Source organism: Phascolarctos cinereus, unplaced genomic scaffold (genome assembly GCF_003287225.1).
Source record: "Phascolarctos cinereus isolate Bilbo 61053 unplaced genomic scaffold, phaCin_HiC Scaffold_3;HRSCAF=262, whole genome shotgun sequence".
Lineage (NCBI taxonomy): Eukaryota > Metazoa > Chordata > Mammalia > Diprotodontia > Phascolarctidae > Phascolarctos > Phascolarctos cinereus.
Window position 1 is genome coordinate 252,810,596 of NW_027555736.1, and position 27,534 is coordinate 252,838,129.

The 27,534-nt window shown below is 33.4% G+C and overlaps 1 protein-coding gene across 2 annotated transcripts in view; it reads left to right on the forward strand.

Moving 5' to 3' along the window:
- The window catches only part of LRFN5 (leucine rich repeat and fibronectin type III domain containing 5), a 332,903-nt gene that overhangs the window by 153,837 nt on the left and 151,532 nt on the right, over positions 1-27,534 (forward strand). For both annotated transcript variants that reach the window (XM_021004773.2, XM_078151569.1), the window contains exon 3: positions 16,035-16,207. The gene's annotated coding sequence lies outside the window, so the exon portion shown is untranslated. The remainder of the gene's footprint in view (positions 1-16,034; positions 16,208-27,534) is intronic.

Sequence of the window (27,534 nt, forward strand, 5' to 3'; positions counted from 1 at the left end):
TTCTTTTATCATTACATTTTTGTTATAATTTCAATCTGCTTAATATAATTATTTAGAGACGGTGGAGTAGATCAGCATATTTATTCAGGAATCACAGAATTAAAGTTTGGAAGTGGCCTTAGAGACCATAGTTCTAGCCACACATATATACCAGATAAATACTCGCACAGACTCTGCTTGAAGACCCTTAGGGATAGGGAACCCATCACCTTTCAAGGTAGGCCATTCCATTTTAGATATGCATGTTAAGAAGTTTCTCTGGACATCAAGTCTAAATTACCTTAATAAATGTTTATTGATTCATTGAAATTTGCCTGTTTCTGACTTTTTTTTTTTTAGACAACTCCTTGTTCTGCCCTCTGGGACCAAGCGAAAATGAATGATCTTCTCTATCTGGAAGAATTTAAAATACCTGATGATAGTTATTATATCCCCTGTGAATCATTTCTTTAATTGGCTAAACACCACCAATTCCTTCAGCCAATTCTCACATATCATGCATTGAGAGCCCTTCACTATTCTAGTTACTCTTCTGTAAACATTTTCCAGCTTAGCAATCTTTTTGTGATGCCTAGAACTGAACACAATTCTTCACACATGGTCTGATGAAAGGAGATTAGAGTAGGATTATCAACTCTTAATTTCCCAAAGTTATCCTAATGAAGCCCAAAATTGAAATAGCTGTTTTGGCTCCCTTATCACACTGATGACTCCTATTGAGCTTGCAGGCCACTAAAGTCTCCAGATTGTTTTTCATAACAACTACTTGTAAATCATAGTTGTGAATTGCTTTTTTTTTTTTTACTTAAGTGGAGGACTATATTTATCTCTTCAATTTCACATTCTTAGTTCAAGTCAAATACCATAGGCTATCAAGTTTCTGACTCTGTCATTCAGTGTATTAGTTTTCCTCCCACCTTTAGTGTCATCTGGAAATTTGATAAGTCTGTTATCAATACCTTTATCTAAGACATGGATTAAAATGTTAAAAAAGAAAAGCACAGGTCCAAGCACAGGTCCCTGAGGTGCTCCACTGGAAACTTCTGGCACTGTGACACAGTGTATTAGTTAACCAATCAATATTTATTAAATGCCTGCTATGTACTAGACACTGTATTAACTATTGGGGATACAAAAAGAGGTAAAAGACAGCCCTTACCCTCAAGGAACTAACAATATAATGTGGGGATGGGAGGCACAACATGGAAACAAATATATACAAGCAATATATAGGATAACTAGTGCCTGGCACATAGTAAATATTGAATAAATATTTATTGATTATTTATTAAAAGAAGGAAAACAGGAAAGGCTTCCTGCAAAAAATGGGACTTCCTATAAAAGCTGTGTGTGACTCAAAGTAAGCCAGAGAAGTCACAAGAAGGGAAAGCATTCTAGGCAAGGAGAATAGTGACAGAAAATTCCCAGAGCTGAGAGATGAAGTGTCTTATTCATGGAAAAGCCATAATAAGGCCAGTATCACTGTATCAGAGAATACATGACAGAAAGTAAGGTGTAAGAAACCTTGAAAGGTAGGATGAGGCTAAGTTATGAAGGGCTGTAAATACTAAATAGAGGATTTTGTATTTGATCCTGGAGGTGACAGAGAAACAAAGGAGTTTCTTGAATTGTGGGGTTAAATGGTTGCAACAATGCTTTAGGATAATTACTTTGGTGGTTAAATGGATGGTGGATTGGAGTGGGGAGACTTGAGGCAGGCAGACCCACCAGCAAACTAATACAATAATCCAAGCAAGAAGTAATGAGGGGAGAGCATTTTGGGAAGATGGCTGGAGTAGGTCACAAAATTCCATTGAAGTTTGTAATTGCTTTTCAGTCCACTTAGACAAACACATGGAGCACATCCTGTTTTCCTGGATAAAGAGACATTAGGGTGTTCTGCTACATTTTATGGGGACCTTCAATCACTGCGACTTAAACTGTCTTTAATTTTCTAAACAGAGTGCCAGTGGGCCTATTCATATATATGGTGATGAAATCAAAAGTCTTAACAAAATGCCCCTACTAAGCAAGCTCATTAAATCTCAAAAGAAAGTGTGTTGCCCAGTTTTGTGTGATGGAACTGAGAAGGCACGAGTTGAATACCCTACATTTTCACAACACCAACTAGAACTGTTGTGTTTAACAGAAGGGACAAGTGAGGGGAGGGAAAGGAGAAGGGAATACACATTTATTAATCATCTACTCATGAGACAGGCTGTACTACTAACTTTAAAAATAATCTCATTTGTTGTGGTGTAAACCCATGGCAACTTGTTTAACTTAACCTCAAAAGAGATTGATGATAGACCCAGATGTGTGCAAGAAGAGTATAAAAGTAATTTTTAAGATTTTGGCAGGAAGCTCCTGAGGCCTCCAGAAAACTTAGTGATCATTATTATTTTTTTAAATGTTGTTTTAATTAGCCATGATCTGCCTTCTCACCTCAACTCCTCTTTCCCCCATTGAGAATAGAAGAACAACAAAACATGTATAGTCAATCAAAACAAATGTCCACATTTGCTATGAACAAAAATTGTCTAATTCTGTATTCTTAATCCCTTCTGATTGTTTGATATTCTCAATTCATTTGCATGTATCTCAAAGTTTTTATTCAACTTTGATCTTTTCATTAGCCCTAACCTTGCACAGGGCAAGTGTTCACATAAGAAGTGACACAGGGACACTCCAAGGTCTCTTTTAAGAACTTTGGAATTGATTGTGTGACATGGGAGAAACTGGCACAGGAATGCCCAGCATGCCATGCACACATCAGAGAAGGTGCTCTATGAGTAAAGCAGAAGTGACATAGTTCAAAAGAAATGCAAGATGCAGAAATTTAGAGACTCTACCCTAAATGTTTACATGTACTACTTGTGCCTGACTTGTGATGTGATCAGATACAGTTGGACACACTATAACTTGACTCTAGCATAGTGATGTCATCTTGGTCCTCTTCAAGAACAGAGGACAACCAACTAGCCCTCACCTCTCTGCTGACCACTCACATCTCCAACTTTCTATTGGACATCCCAAACCGGATGTCCCGTAAACATCTTAAACTCAACATGTCCAAAACAGAATTCATTATCTTTTCTCCCAAATGCTCTCTTCTTATCTTCCCTGTTTTACTCTTGAGAGAACCAACATCCTCCCAGGTTTGCAACCTAATTGTCACTCTCAACTCTTTACTGTCTCTCTCACCCCTCCATACATGAAGACCTGTCTGTTTTACTTTTGTGACATGACTAGTGTCTGCCTTCTTCTATCCTTAGACATATCTACCACCCTGGTATATACCCTCATCACTTACATATGGACTATTGCAATAGTCTGCTTTGTTGGTCTGACTCCCTACTCAATTCTATCCTCTATTGAACTATTGAAGTGATTTTCCTTTTTTTTCCTTCTTTCTTTTCTTAAAATTAAATTAACCAAAGGTTTATCTATTTTGTTGGTTTTTTCATAAAACCAGCTCTTTTTTCTTCTTTCTTTTTTTTAATTAAATTAACCAAAGGTTTATGTATTTTATTTTGAAGTAATCTTCCTAAAGCCCAGGTCTGATCATGTCACTCTCCTGAAATCAATAAATGCCAGTGGGTCAATAAATCCCATAGTAGATCTAGGATCGAATATATAGTCCTCAATTCACTGTTGGAATTCAAAGCCCTTCAAAGTTGGACTGCATTGCCCCTGTCCCCTATAGTCTTCTTACACCTTATATCTGTACTCATATTCTGTGACCCTGTGACACTGGCCTCCTTGCTGGTCCTTGAATAAGACACTCCATTTCCTGACTCTGGAATTTTCATTGGGGAGCTCTTTCTCCTCATCTCTGCTTTTTGTCTTCCCTGGGATCCGTCAAGTCCAAGCTAACATTTGACCTTTTATAGAATTCTTTTCTGATCACCCTTAATTCTAGTGCTTTCATTATTTTCTACTTATCCTGCATATAGCTTGTTTAGTCATAGTTATTTTTATGTTGACTTCTCCACTAGACTTAAGCTTCTTGAAAACACAGAATGACTTTTGTTTTTTATCCTATCCCTAGCACTTAACAAAGTGCTCATCACATAAGGGCTTAATAAATGTTTTGTGACTGACTGATATGTCGTTACAGTCTGCTTTCTAATATTTTATTCAAAATGTTTTCATTGATTCCATCAGGAATAATGGTCTATAGGTTTCTGTTTCAGTTTTGACACTCCTTTGATTAGATATTGAGACCACATTTGTACCATATGAAGTATTTAATAAAATTCCTTTTCTTATGTTAAAACCAGTTTATGTAATATTTGCATTAATTTTACTTTAAATGTTTGATAGAATTCACTGAAATATATCTGTATCTGGACTTTTTAATTTGTGAATGAAATTTTTATTTACCTTGTACCTAGAAGTAGATCCATAAGTTCTTATGTATTTATTTTATCCAAATCTGCAAAAATTACTATAATTTTGTTTACAAACCAAACCACCTATTAAAATCAATGAACTTTGGATCATTCTCATTCTGTGGTGTACTCAGTACAAATACCTGGTCTGACATACAGAAAAGTGTGAACTACAGCAATCTAGATTGCAAGTATTAATTTCATGGCACCCCATCACCACTATAAAATTTCTTTAACCCAACTTATACTTTGTATAGTTAATGCAAAATTCTATAAGAATTTTTCATGATTTATGGGCATAGAGTATGAAACACTTTTTGGGCACAGCCTCTATGTAACATTTTCCATGTTATGATTAACTAGTAACAAAAAGGATGCTTATTCAAACATTTTTACAGGATTAAAAAGTATTAAAAGAAACCAAATTTGTGATTACTGTTGTAACAATAATTTTAGTTTAGGATTTAAAAGTTATTACTGGAACAGGAGCTGGGCTTACTTTTTCTTTCTGAGTTTATGTATGGTTTTTAACTATTTCAATTCTCTTGTTTTTGTGCTAATATGTAGGTTTTCAAAAATTCATCCTTTTATAACATTAGCTGTCATATTATTCAACAAAATATTTTCTAATTATTTTATTTCCTCTGAATTTTAGCAAATTCTCCTTTTTCCTTTTTATATTGGTATTTTTTCCATCATTTCTTTTTAATAAATTAGTGGTTCATGTATTTTATATTTTTCAAAGAAAGAGTTTCTAGTTTTATTTATCAATTCAGTATTTTTGTTTTGTTTTCTTTAAATTATGTTGGTTTTCAGAATCTACTTTGGTGTTTAGTTTTTATTTATTTATTACTTTTCATGTTTTGTTGTTGTTGAATGCTCAATTCATTGTTCTATTCTCCCTAAGGACCTCCTTAAGCAGGCTCTGAAAAGTTTTAGCATTTTTTCTCATCTTTGTGTTGGATGAAACTTTCTCTTTGTTTTGTATGTGTTTTGTTTGTATTTATTCACTCCTCCTGCACTCCTATTGTTTGAGAAGCAAATTATCTCTTCAGTTTTGATTTTCTTCACAAAAATGTTTTAAACTTCTTTTATTATTGGATGTCCATCTTTTTCATATATGCCTAATTTGCCAAAGAGGTCACTCTAGGCTTCTACTTAAGATCTATTCTCCTTTGGAATGCATTCCATCCCCTTCTACATTTTCTAGTGAGTGTGGCATAGTTTTGCATTATTCAAATGTACTTTACTTTGTATTTGAAGTGATTATCCTAATCACTTACAGAAGTTATGATTTCTGAATTGAATTCTTAAATTTAACCACTTGGAGTTTGAAGCTTTTTTTTTCTTTTTCTGGAGACGATCTATGAATTTTTTCAATTGGTAGGTATTTCACTTTCTGCGTTCGTAAGTTCTGTGCATTTCTCTTCCATTATTTCCTTCATTACAGTGTTAAGAGCTTTTATTCTGTAATGTTTTCCTGGAGTCTTATGATCTAGCCTGACTTCAAGATCAATATGTTTTGCCTGCATATAAGAGTATTTTCTTTTAATAATATTATTTTTTGTTTGTCTCCTAGAGTTTCTCCCATTTATGTGCATTTGAATTTCTAATCTATTGCTTTCTCTCTCTTTTTTGGTGAGGCTTGCATTGTAGATTCCTGTTTTTCTATTCTGCTTTTTATTTTCTTTTTGTGCATGGCATAAATTCTGCTCTTATAGTTCTCATTTCTACCTTGAACAACTTAGAGAGAGCATGTGGTTCTATGTTTTCTTCAGATTCCATAATGTCCTCTGTCTTGTGAAATCTTAGATCATTTTATTTTTACCTCAACTCATTTACGAGGTCTGGAGGCCATATTTATGTCTGTTGTTATTGTTTTCCCTCTTGATTTATCTGTTTATATTCAAATTCTTTGAGTTTTTTTCTTCTTAAAATATTTCACAATTTCAATCTTTTTCCCCTTATTTTCCCTTACTACTCACACCTCTCTCCCTCTAGTTGTCTTTTCTTTGAAGGCTAAATCTCAAAGTACCTCAGTCTCCTCCCATGCTAGGCAATTCACAATTCACCACCCCATATCTCTACTCCAAGGAACATTTGGCTGGTCCAAGCTAGTCCCAAATGAATTTCTTTCCCTCACGGTGATGGAGTGTTGCACAGCCTCTCATACCCATAGATGGTGTTCTGTCCTAGTATCTTATCCTATTCCCTTTGTTTTTAGTTCTTTGGTTTGGAATCAGCAGTTCAGAGCTTTTTAACATTGATGCTATGGGGTTGTAGCCCTAATAGGCTTTTGCTCCTGGGGAACTGCAGCTACCTAGCTGTCTGTCTCGGCCAGAGCAAATTTCCAACACCTGCAGCCAGGATCTTTCAGGATAATGGAAAAAGAGAGGAGGGAACTGAATATGGAGGTGGGTTTTGTTGTAAACCAGTGTTGTGTCCTTGGGTCTTCTAGTGCAGTTTTACTACCATGAGTGTGGGAAAGGAGGGAAGGGTTCTGAGTGAGTTTATGGTCAATGAACTTTATCCATGGCTTTGAGCTTTTAAAAAACCTCTTCTTGGATTCTAGATTTCTTAGACCATGGAAACAGTGTAAATTGCTTTATCTTTGGGGCACAATTGTATTTTGGAGAGATTTGAGAGATCATGGGAATTAGAGAAAATGTCTAACTGCCTCCCTCCCCCCAGCATCTTGTCACTCACAAGACCCAGAAATCCCATTTTGTCTTCTCTGATTTGTTCTCTGGTCTACCAATTCTACAATATTAAATCTTCAATTAACTCTTAATCTTTTTTTCAAAGGCCTTTGTTGGATATAATATTTCATTTGTGAATGGTATAATTATGCTTAATATTTCCTTTTTTATTTTGCTTTTGATTGCGAGATTTTTATTCCTTAATACACTGTCAATTTACATAAAGATGTCATATATACCCAAGAACATGTATACTCCTTTCACTTCCCATTCAGTAATTGGCAAAGATACAGCATATCTAATTTTTCTATTTGTTCTTTTCATATCTTTAATTTCTTTCTTGTCTCTTTTCCTTATGTTAGAATGTATTCCATCTTCCTCTAGCTCCTTTTAATTGCTCAAAAGAATTTATCTTTCTAGGTTACTTTTGCCTTCTATGTTTGCAACTCCATGTTCCTTCTCAGGTCTTTTCATCAGGAGTGCTTAAACATCTTACATTTAATTTAAGGTCTCTTCTTCTTCTTTTTTTGCTCTAAGATTACAAGAAGCCTTTGCTAGTGCTCCTTAATCTTAATGCCTTGAACATGAGATTACCTCCAATTCATCTTCTAAAAAAACTTGTATATAGTTGTTTGCATGTTATCTCACTGCTTAGACTGTAAGCTCCTTGACAGCATATGCTAATTTTTGCCTTCCTATCCCCATCCCTGCTTAACACAGTACCTGAAATATAGTAAGAACGTAATAAATGCCAATTGATGCACTGACTGATGGAATTGTACTCACTATTGAAGGAAACTTATTTTAAGTGTTTGTCTTTTGCTATATTGCATTCTAAGGTTACCGTTCCTTGGTAGTAGATGCTGTTGGGTCTTGAGTGGTCCTGACTATGATTCATCAGTACTTGAATTCTTTCTTGCTGGTTGCAATTTTTTTTTAATTAGAAACTCTGGACTTTGGCTATAAAATTCTTAGATCTTCAAAGAGAACTTTACAGAGTTGAACAATGAATTCTTTCTGTTTTCACTATGTACTCTGAATCTAACAAATCTGGGATGTTTACATGTATCACTTCTTAAAATATGACATCCAGGTTTTTATTTAATTGTTTTGGTTTCCAGTGAGTTTAATCATTATTAAATTATAGCTCCCTGACCTGTTTTCCAGGTCAGTTGTTTTTTGGTAGCAGATACCTTCATTTTCCTCCTAATTAAAATCTTTTGGTTTTCATCTAATATTTCTTATTTTCTCTTGAAATCATTGAGCTCTTTTTGGTGGTCTAATTTTAAGGGAGCCAGTTACTTTAGTAAGCTTTTTATCTTATGTTCTAATTTTTCTTAAAAATTCTCTTTTCAGTTCTTTCCTCTAGGGCTTTTATTTGACTTTTAATTCCATTTTTAACCTCTTGCTCCATTTCTTCCATCTATTTTTGTATTTCTTGGGGTCATGTTATTTCTTTTTTTCTGAAGTTCTTCTTGAGGTTGTCATGTACTGAGCTTATCTCTTGTTTTTCACTTGACCTATAATTTTTTTTAAGTGTCTTCTTATCTCCACTTTTTCTGCCAAGGTTCTTTCTCACACTCTTGGATCACCCTGTTTGTCTCTGACCTTAATTTCCTGAGATCCTGCTCCTGGCTTCTATATCCTACTCTATTCTTCCTCCCTCCCCTCCTCCACTCTGTATCTTTCCCACAATAGGATGTCAAGGTTGATTATCCCATTAGGGTGATATGCATGCTTCTATCCCCCAGAACTTCAAAAGTTTGAGTAGTTCCCTGTACTTCTAATTTTGTCCCTTGCTGTAACCATGGACCTCCACGATTCAGGCTCTCTGGTTAACTTCTACTCTTTTCACTTTAGCTTCTGGTGGCTTTTCTGTTTCAATGGTTTTCCCCCCCAGTGTCAGCAGATTTTAGTCGTGTTTCACTTTTTTCTTCTGAGAAAGCTTCATGATGTTTCCCTTTGTATTTCTTGATCATTATTTGATATGATGAAGCCCAGGCCAGTCATCCTGTCATTTCTCACCCATCTACACTCCTTTGAACTTCTCCATCATGTTCCCAAGAACCTTTTCATCTTATAAGATTGAATCAGCCTCAGTATTCACACCTCCTGATACCCACTACCCTTCTTATTGGAGAGCAGAGCAAGGAACTACAAAAAAACTCAATTTAAAGAGGGGGCCTACACCAGAACTCTTCATTTCTCAATCAATTGCAGTTCTTTGGACTTCTTCATCATGCCCCTAGTCATATACCTTCTCTTCTCCCCTTTGCAGCTTCCTTTAATTGCTATCTTCCCTCATTAGATTGCAAGATCCCTGAAGACCAGGACTAACTTTCTTATTTGTATTTATATCCTCAGAACTTATCATAGTAATTGGCACATAGTATGTGTTTAATAAATGTACATTAACTCATGCTATGACCTTCATATAACTTTATGATTTTTCATTTCAACATAATTAAAAGTAAAAAATATATTAAGAGGGGCAAATTTAAACAAATACCACCATTTCCTCTCATTGTTCATTTTCTGACTCCATCTTGTTTGATTTGGGGTTTACCACTGTGACTGGAATTCAAAGTTCTCTCAACCACCTCCCACATTGGGTGATTTACTTTTCATTATCCTTAGTCTCAGCTGCAAGTGACAGCTATGGGCAAAAATCTGTTCCCAGCTGGATATTAGTCTCTTTCCTTTCCTGTGCTACCTCCATTTCCTACATTATTTAATTCACTGACTCATCCTAGCCAACCAGGCAGAGACCTTCCCTTTTATACTCTCTCCTCTATGACAGTTGAGATCCATTACTTGTTACCACAAAATAAGGTGGTGAAAATAATGGAAGGTTGCTGACACAGACTGCAACAATATTAAGGAAGTTGCAGAATGGTTCACAGAATAGAAGCTGGTGAGTGGGGACATTTACCTTGCTAGGTCATAGAAGCTATTAGGTACAGGGAGTTCTGAGTGAGTACATTAAATCATAGGTCAGTTACCTTGTTTTGCTTCTTTGTACCTTGACTTGTAGATACAACTGTAATTGCTATCTCTACCTCTGGCACATAATTCATTTCCAAGGAGATTTTAAAAAATTGTTTTATATATTTTTAGTTTTCAATGTTCACTTTCATAAGATTTTGAGTTTTAATTTTTTTTCTCTCTCCTCTCTCACTAAGATGGCGTGCAATCTGATATAGGCTCTACATATATATTCATGTTAAATATATTTTCACATTAGTCATTTTGTAAAGAAGAATTAAAACCAATGAGAGAAACTACAACAAAGAAGAAACAAAACAAAACAACAAAAAGAGAGCAAATAGTACGCTTCCATCTGTGTTCAGACTCCATAGTTCTTTCTCTGAATGTGAACAGTATTTTCCATCATAAGTCTTTTGGAGTTGTCTTAGATCCTTGCATTGCTGAGAAGGCCTAAGTCTATCAAAGTGAGTCATCACACAGTGTTGCTGTTATTGTGTACAATGTTCTCCTGGTTCTGCTTGCTTTACTCAGCATCACCTCATATAAATCTCACCAGATTTTTCTGAAGTCTGCCTGCTCATCATTTCTCATATCACAATAGTGTTCCATTACATCCATATACCACAACTTCTTCAGTCATTCCCTAATTGATGGGCAACCCCTCAATTTACAATTCTTGGCTACCACAAAAAGAACTGCTATAAATGTTTTTTGAATGTGTGGGTCCTTTCCCTGTTTTTATGATCTCTTTGAGATATAGACCAAGAAGTGGTATTGTTGGGTCAAAAGATATGATCAATTTTACAGTCCTTTGGGCATAGTTCCAAATTGATCTCCAAAATAGTTGGATGAGTTCACAACTCCACCAACAATGCATTAGTGCTCCAATTTTCCCCACATCTTCTCCAACATTTATCATTTTCTGTTTTATTATGTTAGCCAATCTGATAATTGTGATGTGGTACCTCAAAGTTGTTTTGATTTGCATTTCTCTCATCAATAGTGATTTAGAGCATTTTTCATATGGCTATAGATAGCTTTAATTTCTTCATCTGAAAACTGCCTTTTCATATCCTTTGTTTGACCATTTGTCAATTAGGGAATGACTTGTATTCTTATAAAGTTGACTCAGTTCTCTATATATTTTAAGAATGAGGCCTTTATCTGAGACACTGGTTGTAAAGATTGTTTCCCAGCTTTCTGCTTCCCTTGTAATCTTGATTACATTGGTTTTGTTTGTGCAAAATCTTTTGAATTTAATGTAATCAAAATTATCCGTTTTGCATTCCATAATGTACTCTGTTTCTTGTTTGGTCATAAATCCTTTCCTTCTCTATAGAGATCTGAGAGGCAAACTATTCCTTGCTCTCCTAATTTGCTTATAGTCTCACCCTTTATGTTTAAATCATAAACCCATTTTAACCCTATCTTGGTATATGATATGAAATGTTGATCTATAGTATTTTCAATTTTCCCAACAGTTTTTGTTAAATAATGATTTTTTATCCCAGAAGCTGGAGTCTTTGGGTTTGTGAAACAGTAATTTGCTACAGTCATTGACTACTATGTCTTGTGTACCTAACTCATTCCGCTGATTTACCACCCTTTTTCTTAGCCAGTACCAAGTAGTTTTGATGATTGCTGCTTTATAATACAGTTTTACATTTGGTATGGCTAGGCCACCTTCCCTTGCATTTCTTGTCATTATTTTGCTTGATATTCTGGAGCTTTTGTTCTTCCAGATGAATTTTGTTATTATTTTTTTCTAGCTGCATAAAATATTTTTGGTAGTTTGATTGGTATGGCACTAAATAAATAAATTAGTTTAGATAGAATTGTTATTTTTGTTATATTAGCTCAGCCTACCCACTCTTCTTTTTTCTAAAAAGGATTCTGTTACCTTGTTCTTTCAATTAATTCTCTTTTCTGTTTATTCTAAACTTTTATTCTTTGATAGATGATGTTTATACTAATATATTCCTGCTTTAATGTCTTCATGATCCTATCATACTTAAGGTTTCCAAACATAAAGCTTGAATTCCCCCTTCTAAATAATTTCTATATTCTTGCTTTGTAGATATTGCTCCTTTACTTTCTTTTCTACTACATTTCATTTTTAGGATTATCAATTTATGAGGGAGTTAATGAAGCTAGAAGCATTGTCCCATGATAGAAATCCCTCTGTGTGATCCAGTTCTATACCTTCCCCTCCCCAAGATAATTTTTCCCCATTTTTGATGGAATCACCTCTCTGAGTCTCTCCACTAACCTTGCCCCTTAGATACTTGCCTCTTAGAGTTCCAATTTCCCATCTTCTGGGGTAGAATATTGTGCATGAGGTAAAACAGAGAAAATGGTTTCCCTCTACAATGACTTCACAAAGATTTGTACTGTTGTAAGATTTCAAGCTCCTATTGTTGAATCTTTCTTTCCACTCACAAATATATTCTTCAGTAGAACAGTTTTGCCCTATTGCAGCAAGATCTCTATCCTCTCTTCTCGTTTACCCTTCTTTCTAGCTTTTATTCTTTTGAGACTTTTTAACTGTGATGTGTGAATAAAGGAAAGATAAAAAGCATTGAGAAAACCTATTTCCAGAGAAAATAACATTTGATCTTTATTTCCTCTCTTCTCACACACACATATAAATGCTTATGGGGAAAGGTATTTCTCAAATTCATTAATAAATAATATTTCAGAGTTATCAAAACTAATTAAGGAAAATGTTTCCACTTTAATAATTTATGTGGAAAATTAGAATATATCACTCAGATTATCTTTTAATTTGAGGTGAGAATTGAAAAATAAAATATTAATGGTAGATAGAAATAGAGGTGCTTGCTTCATATAGGATACCAATAGAGTAGTCAGTGCTAAAGCTTTATTATGATAAAAAAGTTTTCAACTAAGCAATTTCTCTTCTTATTTTATGTAAACTGCTTTTGTTTCATTAAGCCTATTTAATTTTATGCAATTGATATTTTCTACTAGTCTTTTGTGATCAGTTCTATTCCCCCTTTTATTAAGAATATTCCTATTAAAAATATTTGTGGAAGGTACCTTCTTCTAAACCTAATTTCTGTGAAGATATGTTCCACTTTGGCCAGCAGTTTTCATCAAATAAAAGAGTCCTCATTGCAATTTATGTTATTCTGTTTGTCAATCATTAGGTTATTAAAAAAAAATCCTTTTGGAACACTTTTTTCCCTTTTCTGTTCCACTGATTCTTTCAGATTTTTAAAAGCTTTACCAAATAGTTGCTTTTTATGATTTCAGTTCATTCATTTTTCGGTTGTGTTCAGTTCCTTGTGACCCCATGTGGGATTTTCTTGGCAAATGTTTGTCATTTCCTTCTGTAGCTCATTTTACAGATGAGAACACTGAGGCAAACAGGGTTAAATGACTTGCCTAAGGTCACACAGCTAGAAAGTGTCTGAGGCCAGATTTGAGCTGATGAAGATAAGTCTTCCTGACTCTAGGCCTGGTATTCAGTCCGCTGAACTACTAGCTGCCTTTTTAAAAAAATTATTATTATTGCTTCTTGATGATTTCTAATATAATTTGAAATCTGGAAAATCCATGCCCTTCTTATCCTTTTTCTCTCCATTACATCACTCCAGACATTAGGCCTCTTGCTCCACCAAATGGATTTTGCGATTACTGTGTCTAATTCTATAGAGAATCCCCTTAAGAATTTGATTAGCAAAACACTAGATTTTGATTTAAGTAGTATCATTTTTTAAATTATATTAATGGATTGCAACCAATTGTCTGTCATCTTTCATTTCTGCAAAGTATGTTTTTTACTTAATAATTCCAATGAAGAAGCAAAACATATTTTGGTACCACTACTTACACTATTTCTACTGAATGTTTATTTTTTGAAATTTCATGAACATGAAAAAATTTCTTTTTAGTAGAAACAAACAAATTGAAAATATACTCCCAAATTAATTTGGTTATAAAATGTCATGTTCTGTCTTAAAATTCAGAATATCATATATGACCATGTCTACTCTGTGTCAAACATGGTACCTTACACATAATAGGTATTCAATAAATCTACAGTAAATTAAAAATGTTAACATGAAAAACAATAGATTTATCAAAGTGACTCTTAGGTGTTACTTCACATTCAAATAATGACAAATATGACAAATTCAAAAATGTTAAATATTAGAGGTTCTAGGAGAATGAAGATACCTTAATATACCATCAATAGAGCTAGGGATTGGTACAATCTTTCTGGGTATGTGTGAATGAAATTATAGTAAAAAAGTCACTGCATATAAAAGTATATAACCTTTAATTCAGCAATAAAATTACTAGGCATGTGCCCCAGGGATTTAAAGACAGAAAGGAAACTTCTCTATTTGTAAAAATATTCATAGTAACACATTTTCTAGTTAAAAAAAAGAATCATAAAGTACTAGAAGCTGGAAACTGGGGAAAGATTGAACAAACTGTGGTAAATTATGGAATATTATTGTGCCATTAAAAAAAATGACATGAGAAAAATTCTGCAAAACTTCAGAAGACCTGTGTGAAATGATCAGACGAAACAAATAGAATCAAGAGAAACATGTGCAAAATGACCACAATAATGTAAAATGTAATAATGTTGAAAAATATCAGAATTCTGACCTTTGTGGTTACCCAGTGTGACTGTTGGTACCTTTCTTCTCATAGTAAAGAGTTATACAATGAAACGTATGTTGTCAGTCAGAAAATGTTGATTTTTTTTTTACTTCATTGTATTACTTATTAAAGTTTCTGCTGGGGGAGGTGGAGTCATTGGGAAAAGACTATGAATGCAGGGAAAATATTCATATTTAATTAAGAAAAAATAATTCAAGGATCTAAAGATTTTCAAAAACATGTAAGTTTGTTTCTATATATATACAAGCCATCTGTATATTTAACTGAAATTTCTACCTTCCAACTAAAGTTTTGAGTATATATTAGAAATGGGGGCATTCATATTTACTAAGAAATTGTCTTTGCAGACTCCTTTATGTGTCAGTGTCAAATGGAGTTAAAATAATTCTTTCAGCACATTTCATCAGAAAAATAATCATATTTATTTTGATCATCAAGTTCATGAAAATTAGCTACCAAAGTTATGTAGTCCTCTGAATATTTTTCACCTAGTATATGAATCCATTTACTTGTGTTTTCTTTTAGGTATTTTTTTCCTTTCTGTAGTTTGACTTACTCTTCAAAGGACTATCTGTCTTTTTCACATGCACAATTAAGAAAACATGGAAAAGATAATTTTATTCTTCTTAAATTTAATAGTCACATACAAAAGAGGCCTTAAGTAGAGATTAGTATTTGAGTGGGAGTTGCAAAATTTACTACTTCCTCATTACTTGCAAAAGCTACATGGAAAACACTTTCTCCCCCCCCCCCCTTTTTTCCCCCTAGGTTTGCTGCTATTTATTTGACTTGGTCAATTGTGACATGATGGTATAACAATTTAAGCTAATTTCTCTTTACATACATTTCATTTTTATTACTATGTAAAAGTTGACAATTTATCAAACACATATGAATAATACTTAGAAATACAAAATTATATTTGTTCTTTCACATTTACCTAAAACACTAAATTTATTTTTTTCTTAATGAAATGAAAACAATGGAATTTGAACAATAGTGCAAACTTGCCTCAATTCATACTTAACAAATGTCCACAAGGCCTATATTTGTTGTTTGAAATTTCTATTTTTGAATTCTTTCAAATACTCTTTCCTTACAGGAATTAAGAAAAAGAAAAAAGAAAAAAAACTGCATTATGCAGTTTTTCCAGGAATACTTTGTTATGCAATTTGGTTTAATAATGATCATGGTATGATGTATAAATTTATTGCAAAATGACCAGCAACGTGATTGTCTTACATGCTTATTGATTAATTGACATATACTTCTTTTATACTTACTTTCTTTAAAGAGTCCCCGTAATCACTGAGCCAGGTGGGAAGAAGAAATGCGTTTTCAGAGCATTCTGACTTTCAACTGCATCTTAAGGATCAGCTTTGGAAATGCTGTCATTCTGTATATCTTCTGCCAGACATAGTTCTGAAAAATTCTTCACACCAGTGAGGAACTCTTCAGGGTCCAGAAGTAAGTTGATCATATTTAATGTGATCATTGTGAGTGTAATTTTTTTTAATGTATGGACAGAAGAAAATGAAAATCCTCTATTGTACCACACTACAAAATAGACTAAACCAGAATGGAATAATTTTATTAGGATGAACCAGAGTATTCTGGAGACAAATACTACAATATTTTCAATAGAGAAATTTCCCTTGTAGCTTCTGGAGAGTAATGAAGTTTCTTTCAGTTAAAAGTAAAAAGAACTGAAGGTAGAGGTAAAATCCAATGTCATCTAGTTCTGTTTCTATGATTTTTAGCCTTCTTTCAGTTTAAGAGTGACAAAATACCTTTAGGAAATGTTGAGAAATAGATACTTCAACTGTAATAGAAGAAAAGTTAAGAAATTTTTTCAAAAATTAACTCTGATTTGTCTATCTTCCACTTTGGAAAAAAGGAAGAGAAAAAAGAAAGCTCTCCATATTGTAAGCCTAAACATTTGTTAAATTCATTATGTTTCTGTTTTAATTTTTATTGCTAGGGCTAAGTACTCAAAGAAAGGCTTTTGTCTTGATTAGAGCACGGTAAGTGGTTCTCTAATGTGAAAGAGAAGACTTATTAGATTCAAGTGTAGTTTTTACTAATGGATTTAATGAAGGTAGCAGTCTTTGTTTAATTAACCTTGAAAAATTAGGATAAACAGAAGCAACTTTTCTGAATTAAAATTTGTTTCTTAATTAATGATAAATTAACATGGAGCAATTAATATCACCTCCATTTTTCTATTTTCTCATTTAATATCTGGATCAATTTGAAAGTCAATAATTAATTTTTAGTTACTGATCAATATAAATAAATATATTTATAAAGGTCTAATATTTCTAAAGAATTCTCCATAGTTCATTAAAAATTCTACCATATCCATTAAGATTTCCTTTTTAAAAACATGGATACTAGAAACTTTCTTTGAGAGAATAAAAAACAGTTGAAAGAATAATATGATAAGTTTGTGAACTATTCACATAATTAGAAGAAGATAGTCCTTGTTCTCTCATTTGATGCATCTTCACTTAGACTTAGCAAGTATAGGATCCAGTTTTATAATTCTAGCTATGATTTTGGATTTTTAGTTTTATAAAGGGCCTTATTGTATATGAACAAGGTGTATATGGAAAGTAGCTACAGTGTATATGATAACATGTAGGTGATAAGAACAGTGACTATTATTCTAAAAAGATAATGTAGAACTATCTTAAACATTTTAATGACTACAGACATATATCATATAACTATTTTTTCCATTTTTCTGAAATATTCAAACTTCTATGTCTCTAAAAATCCTGAACAATCACTTATAATATTAGCTAACTCATTTAGTTGGTGTTTTCAATTTTTCCCCTATGGCTTTGCCCAAGCTCCTTTATGGAATGTTTTGGCTTCATTGAAGAGGTGCTATTTTTCTTGTCCATTGTGACAAAGAATTATAATTTTATTATTAAAAAGTAGAGCATTGCATTTAGAGAGAGACATAACAATGCCAGCTCAGTACTAGGTAACATTTGAGCTTAGGATATGTGAAAGTATATTCATTTGGTGTATAATGCTTAAACTGCCTATTAAAGATAATTATTCAATATTACCATCCATATCCAACTTTATCTTCTAGATAAATGACATTGATGGCAAAATGGAGGAAATAGTTACTTATTGGTCTGTTTAATAGTTATTTTTTGTGAGGTTTTAAAAAAAACCAAATATTTTAGTTTTTTATCATAATGTTGCAGGCTAATGCAAAAATTCAAAAGTCAGGAATAAGCAGAAAAAATATATTTTGCAATATTGGAAGCCCACTTCCTCATTTAGGACCACTCAACTAGCATTCTCAAGTGACAACTTCAGTTGTTTATGACTGCCTTTTTGTCACAGACTTTTCCCTAATTTATCTCATCATCATATCACGGATTTTCTGCTTCTCATTCCTTGACAGCTTTGTTTTTCACTTGGTGATAAAAGTTAAGACAGTTACCTTCACTAATGTGTTTGTAACTAATGTATTAGTAATTCCAAGTTGCATAATGTGTCAAAACAGTAAAAATGTGCATTTCTCCTATAACCCCTCAGAATATTGTTTTAACTGTGGAAGTCTCCTTTCAGCATGCCTTACATCCCTATTCTACTTACAAGTGGGGCAGGCCTATTTATATTACTACCCCTACAGTTCTTATTTTAAACTGGGAAAAAGATTTGAATTAGAAGGAGAGTCCTAAGAAATGAATCCTGCCTCAATTCTAAATACTTTGGATTAATATGCTCTATCACATATTCCAAAAGTAGATCTAGCATAAGGGTCTTTTATGTTAATTTCAAAATAAATAAATGGCTGCTTTTGAACTAGGAGCCATGCTTATCTTATACCTTTGGCAAAACTATAGGTATTTGTACTGGCAGATTAAAAAATTCCTAGGTTAGTTGTAAAACTGATTATTGGATTGGAACATGGCAAAAACTTTTCTCTTTCAATACAGGAGTAGCATACTAGAGAAGAAATCCTTGCCACTGTGTACATGTGTTTTCTTATGGGGAAAATTCAAGGCTTGCCATAGGAAAAAATGCACAAAATGGAAAACATCTTAGTAGAGACTATTATTAATTGTGATAATGGAAGATTAAATCCTAATAAAATACACAGATGATATTGAATTGTGGAACACTGGAAAATCAGAGAAATAAGTATTTTAATCATTAGGAGGTTAAAAATATAAGCAGAATCAAATTAATTTTGGCCTTCAAAATCTTTTCATGAATAGATTTGAGGAATACAAATTTAAAATATGCACAGAATAGAGCAAAATTCCAGATTGCTGAGTAGACTATGGGTAGGTGAGAGTAAATTAAGCACTTTCTTCAGAGTATCTGCTGAGAAGGGCAGAGTCAAGATGGTGGAGTCAAGATGGTAAGGCAGAAAAATCACCTGAACTCTCCCAAATTTACCTCTAAACAACTATAAAATAATGCCTCAAAAGGAATTCTGGAGCAACCAAACCGACAAAAAGGTAGGGTGAAACAATTTTTGATCCTAAAACAACTTAGGAAGTTGAAGGAAACCTTGGTTTCACTTGGGGACAAGGGAGTGCAGTCCAGTACAGTCATCATCTGGACAAACTAGCAGTAGACCTGCCTAAGCAGGCCAGTTGTAAGGCCCTGAGCCTCAGAATAGGACAGCAGCTAGCCCCATGGCCCCTGCTCAGGAAGCTTGGGACAATACCTCTTCCACCACAAAAGCAGAATCCAACTTTAAAAGAAAAATTAAAAGTCACAAAATAGTCTAGAAAAAGGAATAAAAAACAAACAACAGACTATAGAAAGTTACTGTGGTGATAGGGAAGATCAAAAAACAAACTCAGAAGAGTACAACAATATGAAAATGGCTACAGTGAGAAGCCTCAAAGACAAATACGAATTTTTCTCAGGCTCAAGAGTATTCCTGGAAGGGCTCAAAAAAGATTTGAAAAACTGAATAAGACAGGTAGATGAAAAATTAGTAAAAAACATTAGAGCAATGCAAGAGAATGATAAAACCCAGCTTAGTAAAGAAAGCACAAAACAATGGGAAAAGATGTATAAAAATTTATGGAAGCAAACATAGCCTTAAAAAGTAGAACTGGTCAAGCAGAAAAGGAGGTATAAAAGCTTACTAAAGAAAATAATTCCCTAAAAATAGAATTGGGCAAGTAGAAGCTAATGACTACATAAGACATCAATAAACAATAAAGAAAAATCAAAAGAATGAAAAAATAGAAGAAAATACTGCAAGCAGACAGAAAGACAATTCAAATATTCAAGAGCCACAGGCAGGGTAATGCAGGATTTAGCAGCTTCTACATTAAACAATTGGAGGACTTAGAACAATATTCTGCAAGGCAAAGGAACTAGGATCACAACCAAGATATAGTGAGCTAGGATTACTACCAAAGTGATTATCTACTGAGCATAATCATTCAGAAGGAAAGTGGAGATTCAGTGGAGAGGACTTCCAAGCATTCCTGATAAAAAAACAACAGCTGAACAGAAAATTTAATTTTCAAATAACAAGACTCAAGAGAAGCATAAAAAGGTAAACAGGAAAGAGAAAGCACAAGGGATTCATTCAATAAGGTTAAACTGTTATATACCTACGCAGGATGATAATTCCTATAACTTTTGAGAACTTTATCACTATTAGGGCAGTTAGAGGAAATATGTGTGTGTGTTGTATGTATATGTGTATGTGCGTGGACACACACAAAGAGAAATGAAGAGAGAGAGAGAGAAAGAGAGAGAGAGAAAGAGAGAGAGAGAGAGAGAGAGAGAGAGAGAGAGAGAGAGAGGAATGAGAAAGAAGATTGCACTGAAGAAGAGGAAAAGGAGAGGTAGAATGGAGTGAATTATCTCACATGAGGATGTGTGGAAGACTTATTGCAGTGGAGGGTGGTGTGGGCATTATTTGAATCTTACTCTTATCAGAATTGGCTCAAAGAGGGAATAACATACATACTCAGATGTGTATAAAAATCTATCTTACACTATTGGGAAGTAGGAGAGGAAAGGGATAAGACAGGGTGGACTGTAGAAGGAAAGCAGGATTGGTGGAGGGTGAGTCAGAAGTGGAACACTTCTCAAGAGGAACAAGATAGAAAGTGTAAGAGAGATAAGGCTAAAAAAGGGAAACAAAAGATGGAGTGAAATATACAATAATCATAATGGTAAATGTGAATGTGAGGAACACTCATAAAATGGAAGCAGATAGTAGAATGGATTAAAAACTATAGTCATATGATATGCTATTTAAAAGAAACACTTGAAACACACAGAGTAAAGGTGTAAAGAGTAAAGAGTGGAGAAGAATCCATTATGCTTTAGGTGAAGTAAAAAAATCAGCAGTAGCAAAATAACCTCAGACAAAGCAAAAGCAAAAATATATCTTATTAAAAGAGATAAGCATTTTTCTAAAAGGTACCATAGCCAATGAAGTAATATAATACTAAACATATTTCCACCAAAAGGTACAACACCTATATTTGTAAAGGAGAAGTCAAATGAGTTATAGGAGAAATAGGCAATAAAATTATACTAGTATGGGGACTTCAATATTCCCTTCTCAAAACTAGATAAATCTAACAAAAAAAAGAACAACAGAAAGTTAAGTAGGTGAATAAAATTTTAGAAAATTTAGATAGGATAGATCTCTGGGGAAAATTGAATGGGAATATAAAGAGATACACTTTTTTTTCTCAGTAGTACATGGCACTACACAAAAATTGACCCTGTATATTGGTTGTCACACTGTACAATGTCAAATGCACAACTATTACCAAAGGTAAATTTGCTGTTGGAAGAACCTGAAAATTAGTAAAATCAAGTACAATATGTGAAATAGAGCAAAGAGAATCTAGTGCCAATTCACTCTCTATGGTTAACCTGAAAGCAATGGACACCCAACATAACTCCTGGGAAACAGAAAGCTTTTGGAATGTATCTTTTATTATATCATATATGTATGTGTGTATGTATATATGTATGCATGTATACAACCAGAATTTGAAGAGTGTTTTAAGGTTCATATAGTTTCTTTGTAAAGTTTTATTTCGTTTGATCAAAAAAAAAACACAATTGGCCATGTATTAGAACATAAAAAACTCACAGCCAAATGCAGTAAAGCAGAAATATTAAGTGCATCATTTTCAGATCATAACACAATAAAAATTATATTCAAGAAAAGGAAGTAAAAAGAGAGATTAAAAATTAATTGGAAACTAAATAATCTAGTCCTAAAGAATAAGTGGGTCAAAGGACAAATCATAGAAACAATTAATAATTTCATTAAAGAGAATGACAATAATGAAACAGAATACCGAAATTTATGGGATACAGTCATACCAGGACGGAGGGGAAAATTTTTATCTCTAATTGATCCCATCAATAAAATAGAAAAAGAGCAGATCAATGAATTGGGCATGCAACTAAAAAAAATTTGAAAAAGATCAAGTTAAAAAACCCCACTTAAACACCAAATTTGCACAATTCTGAAAGTCAAATGAGACATTAATAAAATTGAAAGTAAGAAAAGCATCGAACTAGTCAATAAAACTAGAAGCTGGTTTTATGTAAAAAAACCCCTTAAAATAGGTAAACAATTCATTAATTTGATTAAAAAAAGAAAGCAGAAAACCAAATTACCAGTATCAAAAATGAAAAGGGTGAATTCACCACCAGTAATGAGGAAATTAAAGCAATTAATTCAATACATTCTGCCCCTATTTATTATATGCCAATAAACCTGACAATCTAAGGGAAACATAAATTTTTTTAAAAAAATCTTAATTTACCAGATTAACAGAAGAAGAAATAGAATACTTAACCAACATCTTAGAAAAAGCAATTGAATAAGCCATCAAGGAGGACACTAATGCATTGTTGGTGGAGTTGTGAATTAATCCAACCAATCCAGAAAGCAATTGGAGCTGTGGCCAAATGGCTATAAAATTGTGATTCAGCTGTGGAAAAAAAAGTGATAAGGCAAACAGTTGGATCCCTTTGATCCAGCAACACTATTAGTTCCCTATCTAAAAGAGATTTTTTTTAAAAGGGAAAGGCACCTATTTGTACAAAAATTTTTATAGCAGTGCTTTTTATGGTAGCAAAGAATTGGAAATAGAGATGTCCATGAATTAGGGAATGGCTGAACAAGTTGTGGTATTTGATTTTATTAGAATACTATTGTGCTATAAAAAATGACTGGAAACACACACACACGTGTGTGTGTGTGTGTATGTGTATATATATATATATATATATATATATATTCTGAATATATATGTGTGTGCGTATGTGTATATATATATATCTACTTATGCAAAGTGAAGTAAATATAACCAGAATGCTGTGTACAGTAACAACTATATTGTATGATGAACAATTGTGAACAACTCATATTGAAAAATGCTATTTACCTCCAGAGAAAGAGTGGTGGAGACTCTGAATACAGACAGAAGCATACTATTTTTTACTTTATTTTTTCTTTTTCTTCATTTCTTTTTCATGGTCTGTGTTTTCTGTCACAATATGAGTTATATGGAAATATATTTTGCATTATTGCCTATGTATAATGTGTATCAAATTGCTTACTGCCTAGGAGTACGGGGAGGGAGAGAATTTGAAATTCAACAATCTTAAAAAAAGAATGTTAAAAATTATTTTTACATGTAATTGGAAGAAGACAAAATATTAGTATAATAGAGATATAGGTCAAGAACAGATTCTTTCTAATAGTGTCTCCCTACTAAGAGATTCTGGAGTGCCTTCCGCCTATTTCTGGGAATAATGATAACATTCAATGGAAGTACCTTGAGCATGTGAAGATATTTTATTATCAATTCTGGCCAACTAATCACATGGTAAAAACAACTGTCAGCCTTACTCTCTTTCTTTGCCTCAGCACGTCTGGGGGAGTTTCTTGACTATTGAAAGGAGTGAAGCTTACAATCTTGTGAACTTGAATGGTCCACAGGGCTCCTCAACATCCTCTTTTTCCAAGGTTCAGATTTATAGCCATTGCAGCATTGATGCCTTGAGGGACCCTGGCTTTTGGGACTGGCCTTCAAGACCACAGTCCAGCAGTAGCTAAGAATAAGGCTCATCTGGCACCTAGACATGAACTTGGTGGGATTGATGCTATGTAGGAACTTAACTAAAATTTTAATATACTCCCTTCAGAGACTGAGGTGGTGTCAGGGGAAATACATTCCTGAGGTGTTGTAGAGGGAGAAATTTTTTGTAGATATGTTGCTATATCTTTGAGGAAAATGCTATTTTATAAAAACGGATCTAATGTTAAGTAGTTAAATGAAACTGAGGATGTTAGTCACTGGTCTCCTAACCAAGAGGGAAAGCACAGACAGTGGGTGCTTAAGCTAATGGCATTAGAGAAGAAAAATGCCCTCACACATGGTAGCCTACAATTTTAAGGAGATAATGTAGCATCTTAATCCTGAAACAATACGGTTAGATTGTACATGTTACATAGGAAAAATATATCCATTGAAATTAAATTATTGTCTGTGAACCAAAAAGTTTGCATGTATTAGATGCTAATAGACTTTACTATTATGCATTCAAACTTCTTGATCTAACATAATTAATCTATTCCTATAACTTCCAATTGTTTGCATGAAAGTATTTTACTTGAAATATTCAGATAGATGATGATGACAGTGATGCTGCTGATGCTGACAGGTAGAAAGATTAGTTAAAATACTATAATAAAAATTATTTTTTTGTGTGTGTATTAGTCTGTTGGTCTCACTTCCCCAGGGATCAGGTCTACTCTGATTGTCTACTGAAGTAATATTTGGAGCTGCCTAGTAATATTATTAAAATTTACAAGAAGGGGATTGTCCTCTGCTCTGAATAAATCTAAAGGCATGCCAAGAAAGTGACTGGCCTTCTAGTTTAATAAACATTTTCAAACATGCAAGTGTGGTTTACTTTATTGAGTTTAGAAACTTAAACATTTGGTTGGAAAATAAATAACCACCTTTTAAACATGCATTTATTATATATTACCCTGCACAAAGTGAATGAATTAGAAAGAAATTATTAAGTACCTGATAGACAATGGGAATAAAAAAGTCAAAATGTTTGAGCTTACATTCTAATAGGAGGAGACTATACACATAGAAAAGTAGTGGCCAGAGAAGGCAGTTTTGCTCTGGAAAGTCACAACAATTTTGTGAGCCATAGGGAAGTTGATTGCCCCAATTTTCCAATGGTAGTGTTTTTTTTAAATTTAATTTAATTTTCAGTTCCAAATTCTATCCTTCTCACCTCTCTCCCCTGTCTATCAAATGACTGATTTGAATACTGTTTCTAGGAAAAGAGGTGAAAAGTGTATATCGTGAATTCATGTCCTTCTACTTTCTGTTTAGATATCTTATAAGCAATTCTATCTTTTATAGAGATTAGAATCTATTGTACTGTTAAATGCATCAGAGAACTTGAACACCTCCTTATGTCTCTGATCCAATTGATATGTGTGCTCTCTCCACACAAATACTGTCTTCCTATTTGACTCTTGTCCATGACTTATTAAAGCATTTAATTTTTAAATGCCCAGTCATCTTTATTTTCCTCTCAGAGCCCTTCATGATTCTCCTTTTTACTCTAGTTTATTTTCTAGTTTACTTAGTCAAGATGAAGTTTGTGATCACCATCTTTTTGTTGTTGTTTTTATTATTAAAAATCCTTTTTAAAACACATTCTAATAACTTCACAATGACTTTTCCTTTAAGGATATAAATTAATTTTCTTATATCTTCCTTGTAGGCTCATAGATTTAGGGATAGAAGAGACTTCAGAGGTAATCTAATACAATATCTTCATATTATAGATGAGGAGCTGAGATCCAAAGAAATTATATCTCCAACATCAGACAGGTATTAAGTGGTAGAGTCAGGATTAAAATCTCTGCTTTTTTTTATTACAAATTCATCAATCTTTCCAATGTACCATATTGCTTCTTAGGTTTTACGACCAACAATTAAATTATTGGGCAGCTCGGTGGTACACTGGATAGAGTGCTGGGCCTGGAGTTAGAAAGACATGAGCTCAAATCTGGCCTCAAGCACTTACTAGCTGGGTGATCCTGGGCAAGCCATTTAACCATATTTGCCTCAGTTTCTCCTCTGTAAAATAAGCTGGAGAAGGAAATGGAAAACCAGTCTAGTGTCTTTGACAAGAAAACTCTAAATTCATGAAGAGTTGGACATGACTAAAATGACTGAATAGCAACAAGTTAAATTATCAATAAATTTCCTCTTTGGACATTCTTCAAACATTTTCCTATCAGATCATTGTTACTCTATTTGACAAATTACTGAATTTTCTCTGAAATGGTTTTAAATATTTTTGTTAATTCTCTGGATAGTTTGTGTATCAGACATCTATTAAAGATGATTGTCACAAGGATTGTTTCCCCAAGATATTTTCTCATTTCATTGGTGAAGAAAATTCTAATAAAGAGAATTCCTGTAGCAATGAAGATCTACCACAAATAATCTCAAGTTGCCTTAGAGATCAAGTGACTTTCTCTGAGTCACAGATCCAAAATGTGTCCAAAATGAGACTTGAACTTGTTTTCCTTACTCTGGGACTGTCATTTTATCCACTGAACCACATTGCTTTTCTTCCCTTTTTTTCCTGAATTCCTCATTATTCATTATTTGTTACTTCAAGATAGTATTCTTTTGTGTTTAATTATAGTGATTTGATTAGTCATTCACTAATGATTCCTAACCATTTTCCCTCAAAAAATGACAGCTAGGAGTTTTTTTTTCATATACTTACAACTTTCCTTTTGTCTTTGATATCCTCAAGACATATGTTTAGCAGTGGGTCTTCAAGTCAAATGATAAGGACATTTAAGGATTTTTTTGGTGTAAGATTAAATTGTTTCCCAGAATGGCTTAACCAATTCATAGATTTATCATTGGTATATCAGTCTTTCTATATCCCCTCCAATATTTCTCTCTTGTCATATTTAGGATTTTTGCTGAATTTAAAGCAAGTCTTCAACATTGCTTTAATTTGTACTTCTCTTGTTAGTGATTTCAACAGATTTTCATGCATTTCTTAATAGTTTGTAATTATTCTTTTAAGAACTATTTGTTTATATACTACTAAGCATGTTGGCACATGCCTATAAGCTACTGGGAGTGAGGTGTGGAAGGTAGTGGTGATAAAATCCAGATCTTGAAATCCAGAATTTGGAACTTTAGTAAAGCTAAAGCTTATCTGTTGTCCACACTAAGTCCAGCACCAACATGGTGAGTGAGCCCTTGACATCAGAGGGTCACCAGGCTGCTTAAGAAAAAGAGAACCAGATCAGGTTAGAAAAGCAGAGCAATTTAATGCTTCCATGATTATCAGGATTGGATTCAGACATGTTAGTGGCTATGCACTTCCATTTTGGGAGAGATAGAGATACCCAATCTGAGAGGGAAAGAAAGGAGGAGGAAGGAAGGAAACAGAAAGAAAGAAAGAGAAAATTTGTTGTATCTGTTGGGGAAGAAGTATGGGTTTTATATAGTTTGTTAATTTTGATCATCAGAACTTTGTCATAGATCATTTATACATCTTTTAATAAGTTATTTCTCCACTTATTCTAGCTTCATTGATATTTATTGTGCAAAAGTTCTCTCTCCTTTTAATTTCATTTATTTGAAATTATTTACCTTATCTTTTTAATTACCTCTACTTCTCATTTGGTTAAGAATTCTCCCTATAGCCATAGTTGTAAAAGATATATTCTTCCATTTTCT